The 23,946-nt window shown below is 43.7% G+C and overlaps 1 protein-coding gene across 10 annotated transcripts in view; it reads left to right on the forward strand.

Moving 5' to 3' along the window:
• C1QTNF7 (C1q and TNF related 7) overlaps positions 1–23,946 on the forward strand; it is a 99,532-nt gene that overhangs the window by 21,349 nt on the left and 54,237 nt on the right. For 3 of the 10 annotated variants that reach the window (XM_090035617.1, XM_090035608.1, XM_090035615.1), the window contains exon 1: positions 15,377–15,629. The exons of 4 other annotated variants lie outside the window; for them this stretch is intronic. The gene's annotated coding sequence lies outside the window, so the exon portion shown is untranslated. Of the gene's footprint in view, positions 1–8,269; positions 8,566–14,956; positions 15,129–15,376; positions 15,630–18,673; positions 19,031–23,946 lie in introns of those variants that run through there. 3 more of the 10 variants (XM_090035612.1, XM_090035614.1, XM_090035611.1) reach the window with 3 other exon arrangements.

Below are 23,946 nucleotides of genomic sequence, written 5' to 3' on the forward strand. Positions count from 1 at the left end.
GCGTGAAGGAAAAACCTGTGCATTACTTCCACTGTCCTCAGCCATAGCCAACCTGGGGCTCTAGCCTTAGCCTGTGCGCTGAGAGGTAATGTGCTATGTCTTACATTAGTAAATCCTGGATTTGCCCATGGCTGGGTCATTCCAGCACACTGCCAGAAAATACTGCTGACCCCTATTCGAGTGTAATATTTTGTAGCTATTATCAGAATTCATTTTGCCATCTTATAAGATAAATATTATGCAAAAGTAATCCATAAGCAGTTTTATGGGGCAGCTGGCTGGAAAATGAATTTTTTTTCTTGCTGTGGAGGTATGAAAAAAATAATTTTGATGAGTGGGGGGGAATCCCTTTTCTGGACTGGAACAGAGTAAAAAAAATCAGAATTTTTGTTGCAGGAAAAATTCTGAACATTTCCATTTCAGAAGAATCAAAATGGTATTTTTAGGTTGCTCCTGGCTGCCCAGTTCAGCAGGGCAGCAACAGGGGGCGCAGCTGTTCATAAAGCAGGAAACTGTATCCCCATGCTGCCCAGTTCCCCAGGAGCTTGATGCCTGGGTTGGGCAGCTTAGAGAGACAGCTGTTGTGGGAGCTGGAGAAGACCAATTTGGCAAGAGACCAGGAAGCAAGTTGTCCAGCCTTACAAGCAGCCTGGTTCCCATTGAAGGTCTTGATGGAATCAGCATGTTCCACTGGAACACCAAATCCATCCAGCATTTGATGATTCATAACATTTCATTGAAGCAGCTTTGACCCTCTCCACTCTGAAGTCCTGATCCCACTTTTCCTGTATGCTTAAATTCCTGCTGAAGTCATCAGGAATTGTTGGTACATAACACAAGCATGTTCAGCTACACAGATTTGTTCTCTAAGCCAGTCACTGCTTCTTTCCACCGCAGCCAGCTCATCTTTGAAACACTTGTGGCATCATGATAGCATGATGGTTCTAGAAATGAACTGCTGGCATTGAAAGAGCATAGCTATGACATGCTTACAATTACTGAGTCTGTCATTAAAATCAAGCCTTAGCAACTGTCTTACAAAGATACAATATTTCTCTTGTGGTAATAGCATTTTCTGCCCATCAACTCTGTTTGGCCTCATCTGATCACAGCTTTGACCTTGTATACCACCAGAGCTCATAGATTTTCAGCAGTCAGGTGAAACTACCTATCCTGCAAAACCAGGTTACACAAAACAATATTGTTCTCTGGCAAAACCACCTGAAAATGCAGCCAGGCATTCTACTGAGGTTTACTGTATTGTATGAATGCACCAAGAGTAAGTCCTGCCTAACCAACCTGATTTCCTTCTATGAGAAAGGTGACAGCCTCTGTGGAATGGGGGGAAAAGCAATGGATGTGATGCATCTTGACTTTACCAAGGCTTTGATACCATCTTTCATGACATTCTCATTAACAAGCTAAAGAAATGCAAACTAGATGGAAGTACTGTAAGGTGGATACATACCTGGTTGAATCATCACACTCACAAGTAGTCATCGATGGCTCAGATTCTAAGATGCAAAAAGTATTGTATGAAGTTCCCCAGGGGTCTTTCCTGGGTCTGGTATTGTTTAATATCATCATTAACAATTTGGATGATGGGACTGAGTGCATGATTAGCAAATATACAGACAACACCAAGATATGTGGATACTCTGGAGGGTGGGGCTAGGATCCAGAATGACTTTGATAGACTTGAGAAATGATCCGCAATAAATTAGGTAAGATTCAGTAAGAACAAGTGCAGAGTCCTGCACTGGGAACAACATGATTGCATATACAAATAAACACTGGGAAATGACTGGCTCACATACAGTATTGTAGAGAAGAACCAGGAAATTACAGTAGCTCATAAACTGCATATAAGCCAACAGTGGTGCCCTTCTTGCAAAAAGGCCAACAGAATACTGGGTTATAGAGAGGATGGAGATGAGTTTTTCTCTGTAGCTGTAGGGGACAGGACTAGGAGCAATGGCCTCAAGCTTCAGTATAGGAAATTTAGTGGAGATTAGGAGGAACTTTCTGACTATGAGGATGGTCAAGCATTGAAGCAGGCTGCCTAGAGGAGCTTTGGAATCTCCATCCCTGGAAATGTTCACGAGCAGGTTGAACAGACACTTAGGTGCCATGGTTTAGTCAGGGGTAATCCTGCCCTGAGCAGGGACTAGATACCTTGTGAGGTCCCTTCTAGACCTACTTTCCCATTATCCTATGATCAAAAGTGCTACATGCTAGCTACTGTAATTCTGATCTCTTGAGGTTCACTTTGTGGGCAGGGCTGGATTTCATCTCTCTTCATCAAGCAGATTGTCCTGGGTTGTAGAGTAACCTTATCTTGTAATGTTGCTTTCTGTTTGTCAACAGCAATGAGCCTAAGCAAAAAAAAAAATCGCACAATATAGTTCACAAAAACTAGCAGAATGCTTTTGGGATGGTAGGCACAGCATTTCCTGAGGACTGTTGAGACCAGAAACCTAGATGATATGGACTACAAGTAGGTTTCTGTAGAAATCACTGCCACCTCTGAATACCAGGTCAGCACTTCAGCAGGTCTTACATCTCTCTGATCAACACGAACGTTGAACTTAAAACTACTTAAGACAGCCACCCATCTCTGGCCTATAATATCTAGTATGATTCATTTATTCTAAATCTAAAAGAAGAATACATAGAATTGATTATTAGAGAAACTTCTATTGAAGCACTGTTATTTATTTAATATGGATACTAGGCATTGTTTATTTATTAGACAAGCTATTCCTGATAACACCTCTTTGCTCCTACTTTACAGCCCCCCTCCATTACTTTCTAACTGCTTCATGTTTATATATAGAATTATACAGAAGTCAATATTCGATCTTTTATTGACCTCAAGCTATGTCTGCTTCTTTCCCAGACACGAGGAAGGGCACTTTGTTCCCAAAAAGTGTCCCATAAAAGTTGATCCAATAAAAAATAGTATCAAAAAAATCATTTGCCTCCCATATATTTCCTGGATTGTCGTGGCTACAGAACCACCCCAGCCTTATTTATTAGATACTCTGAGATTCAGAAATAGAGGCTCATAGAAAAGGCTTCATTGATTGTCACCTAAGTTGACTACTTTGCTTAGTCAGTAAATCTTCATTCCAATATTACCAGAGGATTATAGGCTGGGGTAAACATGCAGAACCAGGATGATACGCCTTTTCTATAGCTACAAGTCCATCTGCTGATGGCTCATGGGAGCAAGTGGGTATGTTATGGACAAAGCACAGGGGTTTGCACGAAGTGTAAACTTACAAAGGTGAAACCCCTTGTAAACAAAGAATAGTGGGCCACAGCTAGACATGTAGATTAGAAGGCAATAAAGCATGTCTGGGGATGCCTTCCCCCAGCCATACTGGGCTCCAGTGCCTTTTCCTCCCATCTACTCAAAACTTTGCTTTACTTCTCAGTAACTGGTCCAAAGCTCTGGAGTTCTCATGCTGTTTTCAGGGGACATCCAAAGTGCCCAAGCTACAGATCATAACCCCTCTACAATCAGAGATGTTTATGAAAGCATATACAGTACTACTTTTCCCCAAAATCCCCCAGTGAACCTAGTACGACACACACTTTTCCCCAAAATCCCACTGCTGGAAATCTTAGTGTGCGTTATATGCAAGAAATATGGTAACAACCATTCCTGTTGGTTATGGGAAAGGGGAAAATAAAAAATGCATGACACTCATACGGAGCAGAACAACGCACAGGCTTTGCTCCCTAACTGCTGCTAATTACTTACTACAAAGAAAGATCAATGTGTCTTTTAAAAACAAGGCACATATTATATTCTTGGCTGTGCTTTATGCAAAAAAAGTATGGTGCCTAGTAAAACAGATGGAGAACAGGTTTGAAGTGCACCTTATAGACTGACTGAAGCAGAGATGCATAGCCTGATCACTACATGTCAAAGAATCATAAAAAATTATGGAGCCCTAATTCAACCCCCTGCTCAAAGCAGAACTATCCACAACTATGTCATCTCAGGCAAAACTCTGTCTAACCTGGTCTTAAAAACCTCCCAGGACAGAAATTCCACACTCTCTCTAGCTAACCTGTTCCAGTGCTTTCACCACTACCTGTCCTCATAAGAAAGTTCTTCCTAATATCTAACCTAAACTTCCATGGCTGCAACTTGAGACCATTGCTCCTCGTTCTGTCATCTGCCACCACCGAAAAAAGGGTCCATCTATATCTTTTTTGGAACCACCCTTCAGGAAGTTGAAGGCTACCCTTGGCCTCTCATAAGTCATGTGCCCCAGCCCCCTAACCATTTTGCTGTTCTCCACTGGACTCTCTCCAATTTGTCCACATCCCTTCTGTACTGGGGGCTCAAACCTGGACACACTACTCCAGATGTGGCCTCACCTGTGCCAAATAGGAAGAATCACTTCCCTCAATTTGCTGACAACACTCCTACTAATGAAGCCCACTATGCTGTTAGCCTTATTTGCAGGAAGGGCACCCTGTTGGCTCATATTCAGCTTGCTGTCCACTGTAACCCCCAGGTACTTTTCTGTAGAGTGGCTGCTGAGCCAGTCAGTCATCAGCCTGTAGCAGTGCCTGGGATTATTCCATCCTGAGTGCAGGACTTTGCACTTGTTTTAGTGAACCTCATGAGATTTCTTTTAGTCCTATCCTCCAGTTTGTTTCCCAGCATATGTCAGGGTGATTGAGGTTCCCCATGAAAGCCAGGCCATGTGATTGGGAAACTTCCACTAGCTGTTTGAAGAAAGCCTCATCCACCTCCTCCTCCTGGTCTGGTGGTCTATAGCAGACCCCCACCATGACATAACCCTTGTTGCTTTCCCCTCTGACCGTAACCCAGAAACTTTCAACAGGCCCATCTCCAGTTTCCTACCAGAACTCTGAGCAATCATCCAGCTCTTTTACATAAAGAGCAATTCCTCCTCCCCTTTTCTCCTGTCTCTCCTTCCTGAACAGTTTATACACATCCATGACAGTGCTCCAGTCATGGAAGCTATCCCACCAAGTCTCTGTTATTCTAGTTATGTCATAGTGCCATGCCTGCTCAAGGACTTCCAGTTCTTCCCTCTTGTTTCCCAGGCTCTGTGCATTCATGTACAAACACCTGCAGTAACTAGCCAGTACCTTCTCAGGAACAATCAGAAGGCCTCCTTTGTAACCCACTCCAGCTTGTGCTTCTTCCAGGTCTCCCGCTTCCCCATTTACTTCAGGGCTTTGTTCTCCATCCCCCAGTGAACCTAGTTTAAAGCCCTCCTCACTAGGTTCACAAGTCTGTCTGCAAAGATGTTCTTCCCTCTCTTTGTCAGGTGGATCTTATCTCTCCTTAGCAATCCTTCTTCTTGGAACAACATCTCATGGTCAGAGAAACCAAAGCCCTGCTGATGCATCTGCACAGTCAGACATTGATCTGCAGGATGCATTCACTTCTGGTCAGGCCAGATGAGTCAGATGACTGAATGAATCTCGGTAATCCTTCCATGACATCTTGGATCTGGACAAGCATCAGACTTCCCAAGACAACAAGTCAGGCCAGCAGATGGATGCCTCTGTCTCCCACAGAAGGGAGTCTCCCACCACCAACACCCATCGCTTCCTCTTGGTGGCAGAGATCTTGATCCTCCCAATGCTGGTGAGGCTTGGCCTGGCCTCTTCCACCAATGGAACATGCTCTTCCTCCTCTGTTGCTAGAGCTCCATATCTGTTCTCCTGGGAAACTGCTGTAGGTAGGGATGTAGACTTCTGCTTACTGCCAGAGGTCACAAGCTTCCAGCTTCCACCTTCCTGGGAGTCCAAGTCCTCTTCCTTCTCTAGTGGTGACTTTGGCAGTCCTTCCTCTGCAGTCCTAGAGTTCTCCTCCAGCATCAAATCGATGGAGTCCTCATGGCAGAAGATGCTTCAGAGCCTTGCCACCTCCTCCTGTCTCTCTCTTGCCTGCTTTCTGAGAGACACCACCAGAAGCCACTGCTCACATCGCAGGCACTTCCCCACTTGGCTGTCACTGGAAGGAACCTGCAAACTGCCATCTCCACAGTGCCAAACCAGGACCTGTGTGGAAGCCTTGACTGTGAGTGGTCCTGCTTGGACAGACCCCTCACAGGTGCAAGCAGAGGAAGAGCTGGCAGTGGCAGTGGCTCTAGCATTGGAATGTCCTGCAGCCATTTCCCTGGGTCTCTTAATGTGCTGCCTCTCTCTTTCTGTCTCCTTTTCCAAGTCGACCCTCCCTAGTAGACTCTCTTGTAAACTGGCCTGTTCACTGCTCCTTGGTCTCAAAAGGTTCCCTTTTCCCTGCTAGCCTGCTTCCTCTCGCCAAGCTTACAGTGAAAGAAGGTAAGAGTTTCCAGGCAAACTCCCTCACTCTGGACCTTAGTGAAACAAGGATTGGTCTAATAAAGGTGTATCATAAGTGATCATTTTTACCCAATCTAGCCACAAAAAGCAGCTGATAGCTGTGACCAAACACAAGTGCACAGCTGCAGAGAGTTTCAAAAATGGCAAATCTGGTGAAAATCTTACCCCTCATTGCACGAGGTATTAGATAAGGACATTTCAAAATGTAGCATCTTTTGTAACTTGTGTCTGCAGAGCTCCCAGCCTGTTACTGTTTTCAGAATGGGAGGGGAGGAGGGGGAAAGGGAATGAAGGGAGTTCAATCTAGTGTTTTACAGCCCCCCCTGAAGAGTGGGGCCAGGGGTATTGAAGCCTCCCTCCCCCCAAGGTAGCACTGGCTGGTGAACCCCAAAAACAAGCTCCCTCCACTGCCTTTTCTCCTTCCTAGTCTGAAAACAGTGAGCACTGGCAGAGAGCAGGGCCATTGCTATAGGAACCTGGCTGTAGGCTCCCAACCCCAGCTAGATTCCCCATCTCCTTGGAGCCAACAGTGAACTTCTGTTTAGTTGGGGGTAACCCTACAACTCAAAATGCTTTGCAGAAATCTTTGGTTACAGCTAGGAGCTGCACTTCTGTCCGCACCCTAAACTGCTGAGTTTTAGCTACTAGTACTAAATATAGGTTAGTTATACTTAATTAAAGAAAGAACTTAATTAAAAACTTCCCTTCAAAGAGCACGGTGGCAAACTACCCTATTTACTTCCCCTGATCACTTGCTCCCTGGTTGCTCTGGGAGTCTCCTTTTATATACTCCTGGGCCTGGACTGGCTCCACCCCCTTGTTAGGGATTTTGTCAGACACAGGCAGCAATCATCCAGCTGAGGACAGGGGCAGGCAATTATTTTAGGTGGAGAGCCACTTACTGAATTTTGGGAAGTCATCGAGGGCTGCATGACAGGCAGCCAGGGGCAGATAAATATTAATTTTCTAAATTTTTAGGGGCCCCATGGGATGGATAGAATGGCCTGGCAGGCCACATCTGGCCCCCGGGCTGCATTTTGCCCACCCCTGAGCTAGGAGCATGCCCAGCTGCTCAGAAAACATGCCCAAACACCCACCCCACCAAACAAACACTCAGCAAGCCAAACACAAGGGCAGCCCTGGTTCACTTACCTTTCCCAGAATGGGAACTGCTGCTTGGCTTCTTGTCCTCTTCCTCCTCTTGGTCCCAGCAAACTGCTTAAAAACTGCCCAGCTAACTTCCTCTCTCTGCTTAGTAAAACAGAGGAGGCTTTATACCTTGCAATAGTATTTAGAGACCGCTACTATCTACTACTGTACCAAGAAGACACAAATACTTTTTGTTGTAGTGAAACAAAACACTTGGAACACTGTTCTAGCTTTACACAGCTGTTCTATGGCTGCAATGGGCCTGAGGACTGAGAACAGCTAAACAATCTGTACACATGCTGGGTAAGTGTACCACAGGCTGAATTGTGTGTCTGTCAAGTAAATGAAAACCTGGAAGTAGGAATATAAAGGAACACCTGTAGCTAAGTAGTTGGCCTTGAAGCTGGTTGTGTATTCCAGATATTTGTACTGAAGATATATTTATGTAACAGAATGGGGAGGAGGGGGTTGTGCTTGATATACGCCGAATGTCTCAAAGAGCTTTATGAGGGGGTGGGTGCTAGTATAATATAGTATAGCATAGCATAGTATAGTATAGTATAGTGGCCATGAAATCAAACTTGGAATCCAGTAATAGCTCACAAACAGTTTTGGATGTTAAAGCCTCTTTTATTGAGACAGACAGCTGGCTAGCATAGTAGCACACTGTAACATTTAGAGCCAGTTCCTGAAACATGGACACATGTACTTAGTCCTAGTCTGTTGAGTATCGTTCAGATAAAGTGTGTCCCACATACTCTGCATTTTAAAAATAAGTGAAAATACATCTATGAAGCTGAATGAAAGGAAATAACAGTTAAATTTCAATGCATAAACAAGAGAGAGAAGATGTATTTGCTGCTGATTTAATGAAAAAAGTCTGAAACAAGATGACTACAGAAGGGAGGCTTCTTCCACTATCGCTAACAAAACTGGTAAAGAACATCAGAAAAATGAAAAGAGGACTAGATGGGTGAAGAGAATGAGGGGGAGGTTTTAAACAAAGGATAACAGGCAGTGTATGACAAGCCCCTAACAAGGCTGAAAAATAAGGTAGGAAATTTTGAAATGGATTGTGAAAATGATTGAAAATGAAAACCCACAGAGAACAAGATGATAGGCTTAATGAAATGATTGCACATATGTATTACTGTCATAAACCTACAATATTTTCAGGTGTTTGTGGAATGTTATATATGTCTTCTTGAATTTGTTTTACTGATATGGCATGTGTACATACATGATTATGTTTGCATGAACTGTGGTATTTGAAATAAATGTAATTGTCATGTATGTTTATATTTTAGCCAAGACTATTCAGTAAGGCAGTACTAAATTCCTCACTTACGCACACTTGTCAGGTGCTAATTTTCTTCCATGATTTTTTTTATTCATCAAACAGATCCTTGCCAACATGGTCTCTGGCACTTGAGCCAGACCCTTCCAGAAAAGGATAAATTTACATTTCAAAAGAAGAGACCTGTAAAAGTGTTCAATCACAGAGCCCAGGCAGGGACAATGTCCCCTTGCCATTGCAGCAGGCAGCTCCTAGCCCCAGCTCCAAAATCAGAGTGGGCAATGTCCCAGTATCTGACTTTGATCTTGGAGCCAGATGTGGAGCTGCCTGCTGCACAGACAAGGGAACATTGTCCTTGCCAAGCTCCACAATCAGAGTGGGGGTTGGGCAGAGGCAGCTGCCTGGGTCAAGGGTGGGGGTGGGAGGTAGCTGCTCTGGTGTTAATTGCACATGTTGTCATGCCCAATGTGTCCTCAGTGGTCAAGCAGCAGAGGCAGAGAGGGGTTTGGGGTTGAAGGGCACCCCTGAACACCCCACAGGGCTAAGTACAGACAGTCAGAAAGCCTAAGGCTGAATCACCTCCTTCTTCGCAGGTTAGTCTAAGCTGCATAGATTGAACTGATAAGCAAGTGAACAGACATTCACTCTTGATTCTGGAAATGCAGCTAGCTGCCTTAAGGACCCAGTCCAGAAGCCAGGGGGTGCTACAGCATGCCTCCCTGCTGGGCTGGAATACATAGCTTGGGCCAAGACTAACCCCCTGTGAGGGGGGGTTGTAGGGGAGGTGCAAAGCATCCTAGGATGCTGGGGGACTGTGAGTTAGCTTGAATCTGAAGGGGATCTGGGACAAACCATTTTAACCTCAACCAATTCAATCTGATACTACATCCATCCAGGTTTATCTTAAACTGGTTTCAGGCATTTTGAAAGTGGTTTATGTACAACTGAACTTCTGTTGTTTCGTAGTTGATAGGGTCGGAAGGGACCTAAGCTGATCATCAAGTCTGACCCCTTGCCATGGCAGGAAAGAATGCTGGGGTCAAACGACCCCAGCCAGGTGATTGTCAAGCCTCCTTTTGAAGACCCCTGGGTAAGAGCGAGCACCACTTCCCTTGGAAGTTGGTTCCAGCTCCCAGCCACCCTGACTGTGAAGTAATGTTCCCTGATGTCTAGCCTGAACCTACTCTCAGTCAACTTATGGCCGTTATTCCTTGTTACTCCCAGTACTGCTCGGGGGAGCAGGGACTCTCCCATTGCCTGCTGGTCCCCCTTAGTAAGTTTATAGACAGCCACCAGGTCCCCCATCAGCCTTCTCTTGTGGAGGCTGAACAGGTTCAGGTCCCATAGCCTCTCCTCGTAGGGCCTACCCTGCTGCCCCATGATCATGCAAGTGGCCCTCCTCTGGACCCTCTCGATGCTGTCCACATTCCTCCTAAAATGCAGCGCCTGGAACTGGATGCAGTACTCCAGCTGTGGCCTGACCAATGTCATGTAGAGGGGGAGGAGGATCACCTCCTTGGACCTGCTCGTGATGCATCTGCGGATGGATGACAAGGTGCGGTTAGCCTTCCTGACCACATCCCCACATTGGCGGCCCATGTTCATCTTGGAATCAATAGCAACTCCAAGATCCTTTTCTGCCTCTGTGCAGACAAGAAGGGCATTATCAGTTAACTGTTTAACCGATAAACTTACAGGATGTTAAATGGATAATTTTTTACCTTATATTTACATTCCTAATTCAAATATTATTAAGGCAAATTGAAACCCAATTTCAACAACTTGCAAAGTATTACAAAATTTACATTAGCAAGAAAGAATAAGAAGGTAAGCAGGCCACCTCTCTCAGCACTGACCAAGTTACATCAATAAATTACCCAACCCAAATTACAATTTTAAGAACCCATTTTATTTATGTGCATTTTACTCATGTACACCTGGAATATTTTATTACTGTAGAATGAATGAACAAAATTTTCATAGATTTCATAGATTTCATAGATATTAGGGCTGGAAGGGACCTCGGGAAATCATCGAGTCCAGCCCCCTGCCCAAAGGGCAGCAAGTCAGCTGGGGTCATAGGATCCCAGCAAGATAAGCATCCAATTTACTCTTGAAGGTGTTCAATGTAGGTGCTTGAACCACCTCTGCTGGCAGACTGTTCCAGACCTTGGGGGCTCGGACAGTAAAGAAATTCTTCCTTATGTCCAGCCTGAAACGGTCTTGCAGGAGTTTGTGATGGTTCAACCTCGTCATCCCTTGGGGCGCTCTGGTGAACAAATGTTCCCCCAGATCCTGGTGGTCACCCCTGATAAACTTATAGGTGGCCATCAGATCACCCCTGAGCCTGCGCTTTTCCAGGCTAAAGAGTCCCATGGCTCTCAGCCTATCATCGTAAGATCTGTTTTCCTGACCTCTGATCATGCGCGTGGCTCTCCTCTGGACTCTCTCAAGCTTCTCCACATCCTTTTTGAATTGTGGAGCCCAAAACTGGATGCAGTACTCCAGCTGCGGCCTCACCAAGGCCAAGTACAGGGGGAGAATGACGTCCCAGGATTTGCTCGAGAAGCATCTATGGATGCAAGCCAGTGTTTTGGTCACTTTACTAGCCGCAGCATCGCATTGCAGGCTCATGTTCATCTTGTGGTTAATGATGACCCCCAAGTCTCTTTCTTCTGTAGTGCTATCCAACGTAGCACTGCCGAGCCTATAAGGAAGCTGCAGGTTTTTCCTCCCAAGGTGGAGAACCTTGCATTTTTCAGTGTTAAACATATAAAAATTATCTGTATAAAAAAGATTTATATTATTTAGGTTAGAGGGTCAAATCAAGTACAGCTTTGAACCAGTTTCTGATCACTTATACTGGTTTATGTGCAATTTCTGTTTCTAGCCCAGAAGTGTGGCTCAGAAGTACACCTGACTGCACCTGGGATCTGAGTCAACAACTAGAAGACTTTAATGAGTGGGATGCTGCAGAGAGTGCACAGAGAAAAGACTTGCAACAGTGTTTGTTACAGAAAAAATTGTGGGGAAGCATTTATCAGTAATGGGTCCATAAGCACATGGGATGTGTGTGTCACTGGTTTGGTAACAGGAATACTTCCAGTGTGAGGTTATAATGCTGTAGAGTATTAAATTAATATAGAATTAATGATGTTGGCTACAAAGGACCAACTCACAGAATCATCTTAAAATTCTAGTTTATTAGATGGATGCAAAAGTCACATCATAAAACTTGGGGGTGATCCCCTCAAAAACACACATTCATGCATACACACACACTCACTGTAACTAGCTATGAATACTAAGCACCGGTGTCAAGATATACCTAATTGATTGAGAATAGGTTCAGGCTTGATATCAGGAGGCATAACTTTATGGTGAGGGCTGCCAGGCTCTGGAATGGACTCCCAAGGGAGATTGTGCTCTCCCCTACCTTAGGGGTCTTCAAGAGGAGGTTGGATAGATATCTAGCTGGGGTATTATGATCCCAGCACTTGTTCCTGCCCAGGGCAGGGGATCAGACTTGATGATCTACTCAGGTCCCTTCCAACCCTACCAACTATGAAACTATGAAACTCGCAGGATCATCATAAAATTCTAGTTTTTTAGATGGATGCAAAAGTCAGATCATAAACCAAAGTTAAGGTATACTTGTAATAAAAATATATTTTGTAGGTGCTTTTATGGGTGTAAAATAGTATTCTGCATTGGTATGTCTCCCCTTCATTGTACTTGGTCTATTTGTTGAATGTGTCATGGCATTTCACCCTTTTATATTTTATGCTTTTTAACTTTGTAGCAAATGTACTTTATGTTTTAAAATAAGTCGTACCATATAACAATGTTAGCAAGGGTGGGAATTGAACTGTGACCTTCCTGTATTGAGCTGGTCCCTGAGTGAATCATGATTGACTGCATAACACAGTAGCTAGCTCTGATAATGAGTTAGTGAGCAAGGATTAACACCTATAAAACCACAGAGGAACCAGAGGAAAGAATCAATACAGAGCTGGGTACCCTTTGAAACTTCACAATTAAAGGTACAGAACCTCCGGTTTGAACTAATGAACACTAGAGACCGACTCTTGGGACTGAATACCCCCTGGTCAGCCGCTCCCAGGTGTTCATCTAGCCTCCTCTTAAAGACCCCCAGGGTAGGGGCCAGCACCACTTCGCTTGGAAGTTGGTTCCAGACCCTAGCCGCCCTGACAGTGTAGTAGCGCCTCCTGATGTCTAGTCTGAATCTACCCTCTGCCAGCTTGTAACCGTTATTTCTAGTCACTCCTGGTAGTGCTCGGGGGAACAGGGACTCGACACTGACCAGAAGGGTATTCCCCAGTTGGTCCTTTGTAGCCAACATCGTGGCCGCAGCAGGGCCAGCAGGCCTGCAGTTTTCACCCCCCTCTGCCACAAGACAGACACAGCCCCACAAGCACCCATGACACGAGTTTACCTGTCAGCAGCTAGGGGTGCAGGGCCCCAGAACCCCCTGCACCGATCTCTGTGACAGCTGGCAGGCCTGCAGCTTTCAACCTGCTGTGCCTTAACACACACAGTATCACCCATGTCACGAGTTTTACTTCTCTGCCGCTTGAGGTACAGTTTCCTCCAAACCCCTGCACCTATCTCCTTGAAACTTAGCAGGCTTTGTGGCCTCCACAGGGGCTAGCAGGCTTGCAGTTTTGACCTCGCTGTGGCTTAACATATACATGTGACACAAGTTTTGCTTTCAAGACTTTGGGGTACAGTTTCCCTGAGCCCCCTCCACCTACCTCCTTGAATCTTGGCAGACTTCATGCCCTTAGAAGGGGCTACCGTTCCTGCAAGTTCCATCCAAATCAGGCCAGAAATGACAAAGTTATATGCTGTTTCAACCTTCCCCATTATAGCCTATGGGTGACACGCTGAAACAGCATTGAAACGGCGAAACTGTTTCAACGGAACAGAAAGGAACAGCCGCTTCGAAGCGAAACAGAATTCAAAATGAAACGCTGTTCTGTCGAACCGTCGAAACACTGGGTGACACGCAACGCTGCCATTTCGCACAGTCCTAAACGATACCGTGCGTGCCACAGAAGAAGAAAGATTCCATTGTGTAATCCTTTGGTTCCAGAATGTCCTGTCACCGATACAGCTGCTTTGATATATCAAATATAAAATTAGAGTGAGTTATAATAAAAGAAAGCAATGAGCTAAGAGAACAACTTATTGAAGTCTATAGGAGTTTTGCTGCTGACATTAATGCTGTCTACCATTCACCCGTTGCCTTCACTATTTGTAACTTTTTCGGTGTTAATAGGAAATATGCATGTGCTTTGAAAAGATTCTCCAGTCTGTAAATTGTTGTATGTCTGTCCAAGTACACCTTAAAATTCATGCTAGGTTCACTAAAGCTAATGGTAGTATTCTTGTTTTATATACTGGATTGAATTTCACTCTCTTTATCTTGTGAAAGTCTATGATGTAGGGGTAGCAGAAAGCCATTGGGCTTAAGATCTCTAAATAGAGTATAGGTGATGTTCGGATGGTCCCTAATCTTTCTTCTAAATTTCTACATAATGATGAGGAGTTACTCCCTTAGGAATAATTATATTGAGTTAGGGATTGTGGGACTGTTTTTAAAACTAGTAACCAATATAGTCCATACCAAAATATCAACAGACCTTACAGTTTGAAAGGGTTAGAAAGTATTCTTTAAAAAGCAAGAAAGGCACTTTCCATTGTTATAGAAAGTATGCTTCTATGCTTCTTTCTGTTGAGAATGGAAGAGAGAGGTTATTAATTTGGCACCTGCAGGACTAATCTTTAAAATGGGAACTGACTTATATTTTTAAACCAATTTGCCCAATAATTTTGCATCTATTTTGTTGAAGAGCATGGATTTTCTTTTTACTCAAATCTTATAGCTGAGTATCTTGGCCCAGCTTGTTTTTGACACACACTAACCATTTGCTCTAGTGGCATTTGGTCCAAAGGCCTGTCTTGTTGTTTTATGAAAACTAGAAATATTTGAAATAGTACCAAAGGACAGAATGAAAGAGGAGAGAGATGGAAAGTGGGAAAGGAAAAAAATAAAAGCCAACCTTTTTTAGGAGGAAGGAAAAAGCTGTAAAAGGCTAAGTCTACTCCACTGCTATATATGATACTGTGAATGCCAAACTTCAATCTGGGTTGCATTTACTGGCTGAGATATTAAAACTGTTAGAAATGAACATTTATAATAGTCAATTGGAACTAATTAGAAATATAAATGAGAATAAGCAGAAGGAGCAAAACTAAGAAGCCTGATTCTTCATGGGAGTTGAAAGATGAGAGGGTGAGACATTTATTCTATTTATTTTATTTTTATGAACAAACAAAGAACCAAAAACATGCACAATGTTTATTCCAATGTCTCTCTGCAGGAAGTATTCATATAACATGCTAGTGTTTAACATGACATACCACAGTTCCTATGCTGAAATTGCCCACTCTTATGTTACTGCTCAAGTATGCATTCAGAAGAGAGCCAACAGATATAGCAGATTTACTCAAGTTGCTGAGGTCTAGGATTCTTTTTTTGGATTCAACCAAGAAGGGAACTCTTAATAACAAATGATATTCTCTCTGCTTTACATTCTGCTGTCAGTGTGCATCACTGATAAAACAGTATGTGAGAATATTTTTAAAGGGGAATCAGGAAATTACTTATCAATCTGAAGCACCAGAGAGTTATGTGCAGTCTTCGGTGCCAAAGTTAGAGGTTTTTCAACAAAGCAAAACATCTGCATGCACTGTAATTCAGAGACTCCAGCTGCTAGGAGCTCTTGCAAGCCATGTAAGTAAAGGGCTTCATTTCTGTGAAACAAACTTTCTTTATTCTCTCATCTCGTAAAGATTCTTAAATAACCCAAATTCCACCTAAGTTTGCTAATGCTAATTCTGTTTTTATCTGTCTGTGTTGCACTGAATAATGAATACCCATGGGCAAGATAAATAACTCACCTATTCAAAGAATGCTTTGCTGGTGAACTGTGTTAGAAGTAGAATCTGTATGCTCGTCACTCTGACTCTCCTTGCTTTTAAGATTGCTGATCGTTCTGGTCTATATTTGTGATTTCTTTAATTTCATACTGTGCTTTAAAGGGCAGTATGAAGCTGACAGCAACATGCAAAACCTATGTGAATAAAAGTCATGAATGGAAAACAGGTTTACACAGGGGTATTACTGAGGTCTGTAGTATTGTGTGAACAGTATTAAACTTGGGATATTAGTGGGATTCATGTTGTAGTCATTAGGGTTGGGAAAGGCATATGAGATGCTTTGCTTGCTTTATAATAGCTCGTCTCACTGTTCTTGTTTGTATTTAAATTCCACATTAATCATTACTGTGTGGCCTTTTTACTCTTAAAACTTTCTCTGCTCTTCATGCTGCAGCCTAAAGAAGTGATATATTTTATTAATGTTAAGCTAAATCCCACAGTCTACACATTTTTTGCCCAGGCCAAATTCCCACTGATGTCGCTATGCTCAAGTACGCAGTATAGGCTTTTGGCCCCTTCTTGTATTGATTTCATATGTGCAGATAGTTTGACAAATGAATGAAGAGCCACTGTTGTACCAAAAAAGCTTCGAAAGCTGTGTATCTTTATTATGCAGGGCAGGTTTGTTTTTGTGATATTTTGAAAATATCAGGGGTTCACCTGAAGCTTATCCAAATGTTATATCTCCTCCTACTCAAATAGATTCTAAGCTTGCCCACAATCGCTATAGTTTTACAAAAGTACCTAATGCCCTTTGACTTTCTAGCAGGATCACTTTCTCTCCCACCTATAAATACCCTCTAGCAGGTGTCTCCTTCCATACCTTTAGCTCTCCTACAGACACTAGCTGTCTTCTGTAGACTCCTTAATGAAAACCTGTTAGACTTCCACCTGGTAATACTAATTAGTGTTATTATTTTTATTATTATTATATTTATACGATGTATCTTGCATATAAAACACATTTTTTCCAAAAACTAGCTGCTGAAAATTGTAGTGAGCATTATATGCAAAGAAATACAGTAAGAGCAGTTTCTGCTTCTTACCCTGCAAAAGCAAAAGTATAGTCTGCACACAATCCCCAGGGAGCAGAACAATGAGCAGGCTTGGCTCCCCGACAGCTGCTGGTCAGTTACTACAAGAAAAACTCTTCTGTCCTTCATTTTGCCTTTCAAAAACAAAGGGTGTATCTTATTCTAAGTTGCATTTTATGTGATAAAATACGGTATTACCACAGTATCTCGTCGTGCAATGTACTCCACAAAGACAAAGGGACACTGCTACAGAGGGCTGGATACCACTCCCAACCCTACCACAAACCTTAACTTCCCTTGTCCTTTTTTCACCTTTAGCGACAGGAACTTTGAGGGGATGAAGAGAACAGTGTCCAGTATAAGGGGCTGAGCCAAAGTCCACTGAAGCCAAAGAAAATACACCCCAGGACTTCAGTCAGTTGAATCAGGTTCCATGTGCATAAATATTGGAGAGCTGAGGAATATTCGTGGGATATTTATTTAACCTTATTCTGCTCCCTATGAATTTGGTGGCAAAACCTGATTTGTCTCCAGTGAGAAAAGGATATGGCTCACTGTGGGAAAACTTCCACTGTGGGTGGAAAGAGTTACATTTTGGAGGGCCATGAGGTAAAGAATATTTTCACATATTGATGATCTGTGTAATGCTAGATTTAGGTACAATTTGGAGATGGGTGTCACTTGATATGACACTCTTATTTCCTTTGCCTCATCTTATTCATGCTAAGTCAGAGTCACCATACTCTAGCAAGGAAATGAGGCTGTATTTTCAGAATTTATGTACATTCATGCCTTTTATTAGTCTCCTGGCAAATGCATCTTTTGAACACTAAAGCCTTCTGGACTTTTCATAGTCTGCTGCTTTGATGCAGCAGATGTCTGTGATAAGCAGATGGTTATAGCTTTGAATGTTAACATCTTTAAATGTTCTGCTGTGTATTTTTATGGGGAGGAACCCGCTCTCTCATACTAGATAGAATCAATGCAGTAAATAAAGAACAGTAATGTCTGGGTTTGTGGTATCATTTCCTAGTCCACAAATTAATAAGCCATTCACCCGCTAAATTATTTTCTTGTGAGACATTTTCACTTCCGTTACATAATAGGTGTTTTCAAGTTAGAAATCAAACTCTTCTCTCAGAGTTGGGACAGATGTAACATTTGAAGCATTTCAGGCACATACAGACCTACAGCCGCCTGCCACACCTCCCGACTGGACCACTTCAAAATTGCGGCTAGAACAAGGAGACACACAGCGGAGTGTGGGGCCTCCAGTCTCTTGGTTATGGCAGGGAGGCATGCTCCAGAAGTACTTCAAAAGTTATTTTTGCTCGCACATTCAGATGCACTAATCTGATGCAAGCTTAGGCAGCACAAGCAAGCAAAATGAGGCGTCTCTTGAGCTGCAGTCATATAACTAAGAACTAAATTTGGACTCTAATGCATATTTAGTAAAAAGGCTGAAATGTCAGTGTTAAAAAACATCAAAGAAAATACTGCGGTGCCTGTCACAGTACCTAAAATGAGATACAGTTAATTTTTATGCTAACTTCTTATTTTCAAGAGCAACTGTACTCATGAAATAATCCGTTGTGTGAATTACTGAAGAATATAGGATCTTGGCCTACCAATAGGTTTTAGAAGATAAGCTGAAAAAACAAAGGTGAGATCCTGACCACAGCGAAGTCAGTGGCAAAGTTTTCATTGATTTCAATGAGGCCAGGTTTTCATCCAACAAGCATTATGCTGTTTGAGATTTGCATTCTGTCTAAAACTTTTTCTCTCGTCTCCCCTTTACTTTCAGACTTATGCAATCTGTTCTGCAGACAGACTATGGCATGTGCGAGCATTGTTTAAAACAGAATTAATTGATTTCAAGGGCAGAAAACTGTGTGTGTACTGTAGTTTTTTTGTCAAAATGACATCTGATATGGATTTAATGTGCAGGGCACCACAGCTGATCTGCCAAAGCATAAAACCTCATTCTGATCAATGTTTTGGAATGTTTCAACTACAAATGATCCCAGGATGGAGTACAACAGAAAGCTGATACTTCCCACTGCCGATAATTGCCTCCTCTAGGGGATTTTTGCATCTTCCATAGTACAAGCTGTGACTGATCATTGCCTTTGGCAGAACACTGGATTTAGATGAACCACAGGTTTGAGCAAGCATGGCAATTCTTTTGGATCCATTTGGGGGGATCATTATGGCCTGTTCTTTTTTCTGATACTGTAGAAAAATATATAAATACAATATAAATAAATAGAGATCTAAAAAGACTTGCAGCAGATGGTCCATGATGACTAGAATTATTTGATAGTACAAAGCTTAGGAATTTGTTTACAAATTGGGAGAGATTTGGCTGAAACATCTGATGAAGGGGATGCTTTTCTATTTTAAATTGGGATTGTTTAAAGGCTATGAACATGTGACTATATGAGACAGTATGAACTGTATGAGACTCATACTGTATGAAACTGTATGAACATGTGACTTTATGATTCCAGGTGGCACTCTGCGACCTAACAGCAGCATTGCTCACAGAAAGGTTATTTTAAAACAGTATTAATGGTGCAAAAATACTATGTGTGGATGTGTACCAGGCTTCTTTTTGCTTTCTGAAAAATGAGGGGAAAATCAGAGCCCAGGTATAACTCCTAGATATTCATGTGGTGAACACTGGAATTGAAAACAGAATTGAACCTGCATCTCCTGAATCCTATGTTGAAACCTTAAGCACTGCGTATTAGAATAATGAGGCAGTGGAACATGCTGCCTGGGGAATTTGTGGACTCTCCATCACTAGAGGTGTTCAAGAAGAGGGTGGACAGCCACTAGTTGGAGATGATTTAGGCCATGTCTGTGTTCTACTATGGTTCTTTCTCATGCTTCTGGGCTTTGCTGATCACCACATGGGACAGGGAGGAAATTCCCCCCTCCGCACCCTGCACTACTATGAGGTTTTTGAAGCCTTTGTCAGAGACGTTGCCTGTTGGTTACAGCCAGCACTGTGGATTTTGACTGGTGTGTGCCAGTACTCCTACTGGGACATAAAGCCAGAGGTTTCTGGCTAGAGGGTCTTGCCCCTCTGCTCTGGGTCAGCCTGATCATCATATCTGAGGTCAGGAAGAAATTTTACACTGTGGTCAGATTTGTGAGGACTGTGGAAGTTTTTGCCTTCCTCTGTAGAACAGGGCATGGCCCTCTTCCTGGGATTTCTTGAGCATATGTTAACAACCTTTACAACAGCAGGCCATTGGCCACTGTGGTCCCCTTGCTTTACTTGTGGCAGGCTACGGTATTGTATCTTGGTTATCTCAGTGTTGACTGTGTAGTTTTGCTTAGAGCTTAGACAATGGATTTTTATAAGATGGTTTAGACAGGGATAAACCTGTCTTAGACAGAGGGTTGGAATAGATGACCTCTGAAGATCCCTTCCTGTCCCACTTTTCTATGTTTCTGTGTGTGGTAAGGCAACTAGCAGGCCTATAAGAAAAAATAAGAGATGATATAAAAAAGATTTTAAATACAAAGTTGTGTTGTATTCACCCTGACTTCAGTGTCTTGGGTCTGTGATTTCCTCCTGCAGTCAGAAACCAGGACAAATAAGAACAGCACAGCAAAAAGGTAAAGAAGTAAAGAAAAAAGATCAGCTAGTCTCCCAGTCCAGCAAGAATAACCCAAACTGTACTGAGGTACCAGCAAGGGAGACAGAGAAGAAGCGTTAAAAAACTTTGATGAGTCTAGACTGCAGTCCCAACATCGGTGCAACAGGAAATTCTTGACAGAAAGCAAGAAGGAGGCCAAAACGTTGCAAAACAGAAAACTGCAGCTAAACACTGATGGCTTCAACTATAGTGGAGAGCTGAGAAATGTGATTCTTCTGCTTTCACGAGAATCAACCCACTGAAAATCTTGTTGCTCTCTGGTCTATTGGGCAGGCCATGATATCAAGTCTGGAGTGACCATTCCTAGCTGGGTAATACAATCTACTTCAGTGAATGATATCATCTCAGGATTAATTGAAATTACCAGATGACTCTCCATCATTTCAAGTGCAGTTGTAGAGGGGTCAAACTCATCTTTCCCTGTCTTGGGATCTGAAAGTAAATTATCTTTGAAAGTGTTCTGTGCTTTTCCTCTGAGGCCTCAAAGAAATTTGCTGATTCCTGAAGTTGCATTCCTCTTATGCCCAGCCCCCAGTTCTCTCAGAGTAATGTTGAAGCATTGTGCAATACAGAGAATAAAGCAACTTATTCTTTAAGTCATCACATCCATTATTAGCCCCATTGGCACACTGTCTTGTGGTGAATTGTTTGTGGAAAGAAAATTGAGGTCCACTACCCCAACCATCCCTTCTTAGCCAGGCCTTTGGACACCTGACTTCCTGTGTCTTCAGAAGATGGAAGATCAATATCAAATTTGTCATGTACTTTTATAGGCACCAGAGTGCCAAACCCTTTTGAGTGCTGAATCCATGAAATCACATCTGGGTGAAATATTCTTAAGAGGAGATGGTACAGGGATATGTCAGAACTCCTTGATCCTTTTTTGTTTTTTGTTGCCTTCAAAGCACCATGACTTGATACTGACCTTCTTAGGGCCCCCATGCCCTTCATATCCTCCCCCCTGTGAGGAGTTATCCAGAGCAAGGGAGGGCCCCTTGCACTCCTGAAGGATGATATATGACTTTGAGAATGCAGGAAAGTCAACTGAGTAGTAGCTGAACATCTCAAAAGGGCAGAATAAATTCCTAAAACATGGTTTCAAGTTCAGGCACCCCACCCTGTCCTTCCCTGGGCTCAAGAGTCTTGTTTGTCTGGTTATTCTATTCCTGTTACATGTTGCTCCTTTATGAAAAGTTTGAATAAGAGTTTTGTCAACCAACACTTTTTGAAAAGGAAAATTAGTGAGTGTTCAGAGTGGCCAGCTGGGTATATAGAGTAAGAAAGTTAAAGTCTGCATAACAGAACATAAAGATGGACTTGCAGTGCATACATCCTGATCATGTGCCTCTGGGTCTCTCTATTCACCAAACGTAAAAGCATTCTTCCTCTATAGGTATCATGCTCTTCATTTTAATCAAATTGCCATAAGATGAGAGGGAGTCTGATTTAACAGTAGGTTGTTTAGATCCCTGTTTGAAATGAGATAAATGGGGCCAAAGGCAAACCTGGGTGACTTGCATGAGGCTTTCGAAAGTGAGCATCTTGGATGTGCTACTCAGTAAGTGTCAGAATTGATGCCTAAGTCTTGCCCCTGTGAAAGATAATGCCCTGCCAAGTTTCATCCATCTAGATATGGTGCATTATTATTGCATACAGTCCAGTTACAGATGTAAGCTAAGTGAAGATGCTGCCAGACCCTAAAAGTACATCTCCACTGTGCATAGGGACATCAGATGTCAGCTGAGATCTATCTCCTAGTTGGGTAAGCTAGTTCAGGTGTAAATTATGCAATAGGCCCTGTAGAAAGGGAACACCACAACATGAACTAATCACAAGGTTTCAGCGTTTATAGAGTGCATTTTCCTAACTTTACTTTCCTGCAAAGTTCTGCAGCATACACTTTAAGTCAGGGGTGGCCAATTATTTCGGCTGGTGGACCACTTAACAAGTTTTGCTGAGCTGTCAAGGGCTGCACACTTACAATCTATCAGAAGATATCATTTTAACAAATTATAGATGAAAAACAAATCATATACTAAAAATCTAATGTCTACTATAACACATTTATCTCAAAACATTATATTTGTCTTGGTTTGTATTTTTTGAGCAGTATATATAGAGGTAATTGCACAATAGCTCAAAATAAAATCTTACTCTTATGTATTGTGTGTTTGGTGGAGTGGGAAGTTAGAGTATATGTGGAAGGGAGGATGTATGGGGGGGCATACGTATGTGTGTGGGGGGCAAATCCTGCTAGATCCTGGGAGCCTGCCAGGAGGAAGGGAGGGAGTGGGGGGAGTGGGCAGGGGGAGGATGCAGCAGAGCTCACCTGAGCAGTGCTGTGCAGATGCAGGCGTGGTCTGCCCCCTCCCCCATCTGGCCCATGGCTGTGCTCTGCATGGGGCTGAACCCTGGTCACTGCTGCCCAAAGCAGCCTGTGCCGTGCTCCTGTCTACACCCCCACCTCCCCCCCACACACACTGGGCAGCTCCTACCCCAGCATGCAGGGATCCAGCTCCAAGCCACATTTCACCCACTCAGACACCCTCAGGTAGCTGCTCGTTATGCCAAGCGGCCAAGCCCTTGGCTCATTATGCCAAGTGGGTGAAAGGCAGCCAGAAACTGGAGCTGTGACCCCACACACTGAGGCAGGAGCCACCAAGCTACAGCTTCCCCTCCAAACCTGGCTGGGCATGTGGTGCCAGACACGAATCCCCTGAGCCTCCCCCACTTCCCCATGCTCCCTGCTGTCCAGAGCAGTGCAGAAGGGGCAAAAGGAAAAGGAGGAGGAGCCACTGAAGGTGCCAAGCAGGATCCAGGCAGTTGCAACAGTAGCAGAAGTTCTGGGAAAAGTGGTGATGCATAGGGGGTGCACTCCCAGCTTAGGTGATGGGCAGGGAGGGTAGGTGGGAGCACTGGTGCCCCCCCGCGAGCGCTGGCTGGGGAGTGGGGGCACCAGGTGAAGCACCGCTGGCACTTCTGGTAGTGCCACAGCCACTTTTGGGAACTCTGCTTGCGCTTCCCAATTGGCCCAATCGGGACCCCCTGCCTGCCCCCCCAGGTCACTGACTGGCCACTGGGAGGGCACATGCCCCCCCCAACTCAGGTGGCAACAGTTGCCCATGTCAGGAAGTTGTGTGCACTGACTGGGGCCAGGGCCGGGGCTGGGGCTGGGGCTGGGGCTGGGGCCGGGATGGGTGCATGGCATGGGCTGCCCCAGGAGGGAGTGGGCAGGGCTTGACCTCATGCAGAGTGCTGTGGGGCAGCCATGGACCAGATACAGACAGTTAGTGGGCCATATCTGGTCCATGTGCTGTATTTTGCCCACCCCTGCTTCAAGTAAAAAAAAAACCTCCCATAGTCAGGTCTCTGATGGTACCTTTCTATGATGATTGAAAAAGATATT

This window comes from Crocodylus siamensis, chromosome 2 (assembly GCF_052110815.1).
Source record: "Crocodylus siamensis isolate JL-2025a chromosome 2, ASM5211081v1, whole genome shotgun sequence".
Taxonomy (NCBI): domain Eukaryota; kingdom Metazoa; phylum Chordata; order Crocodylia; family Crocodylidae; genus Crocodylus; species Crocodylus siamensis.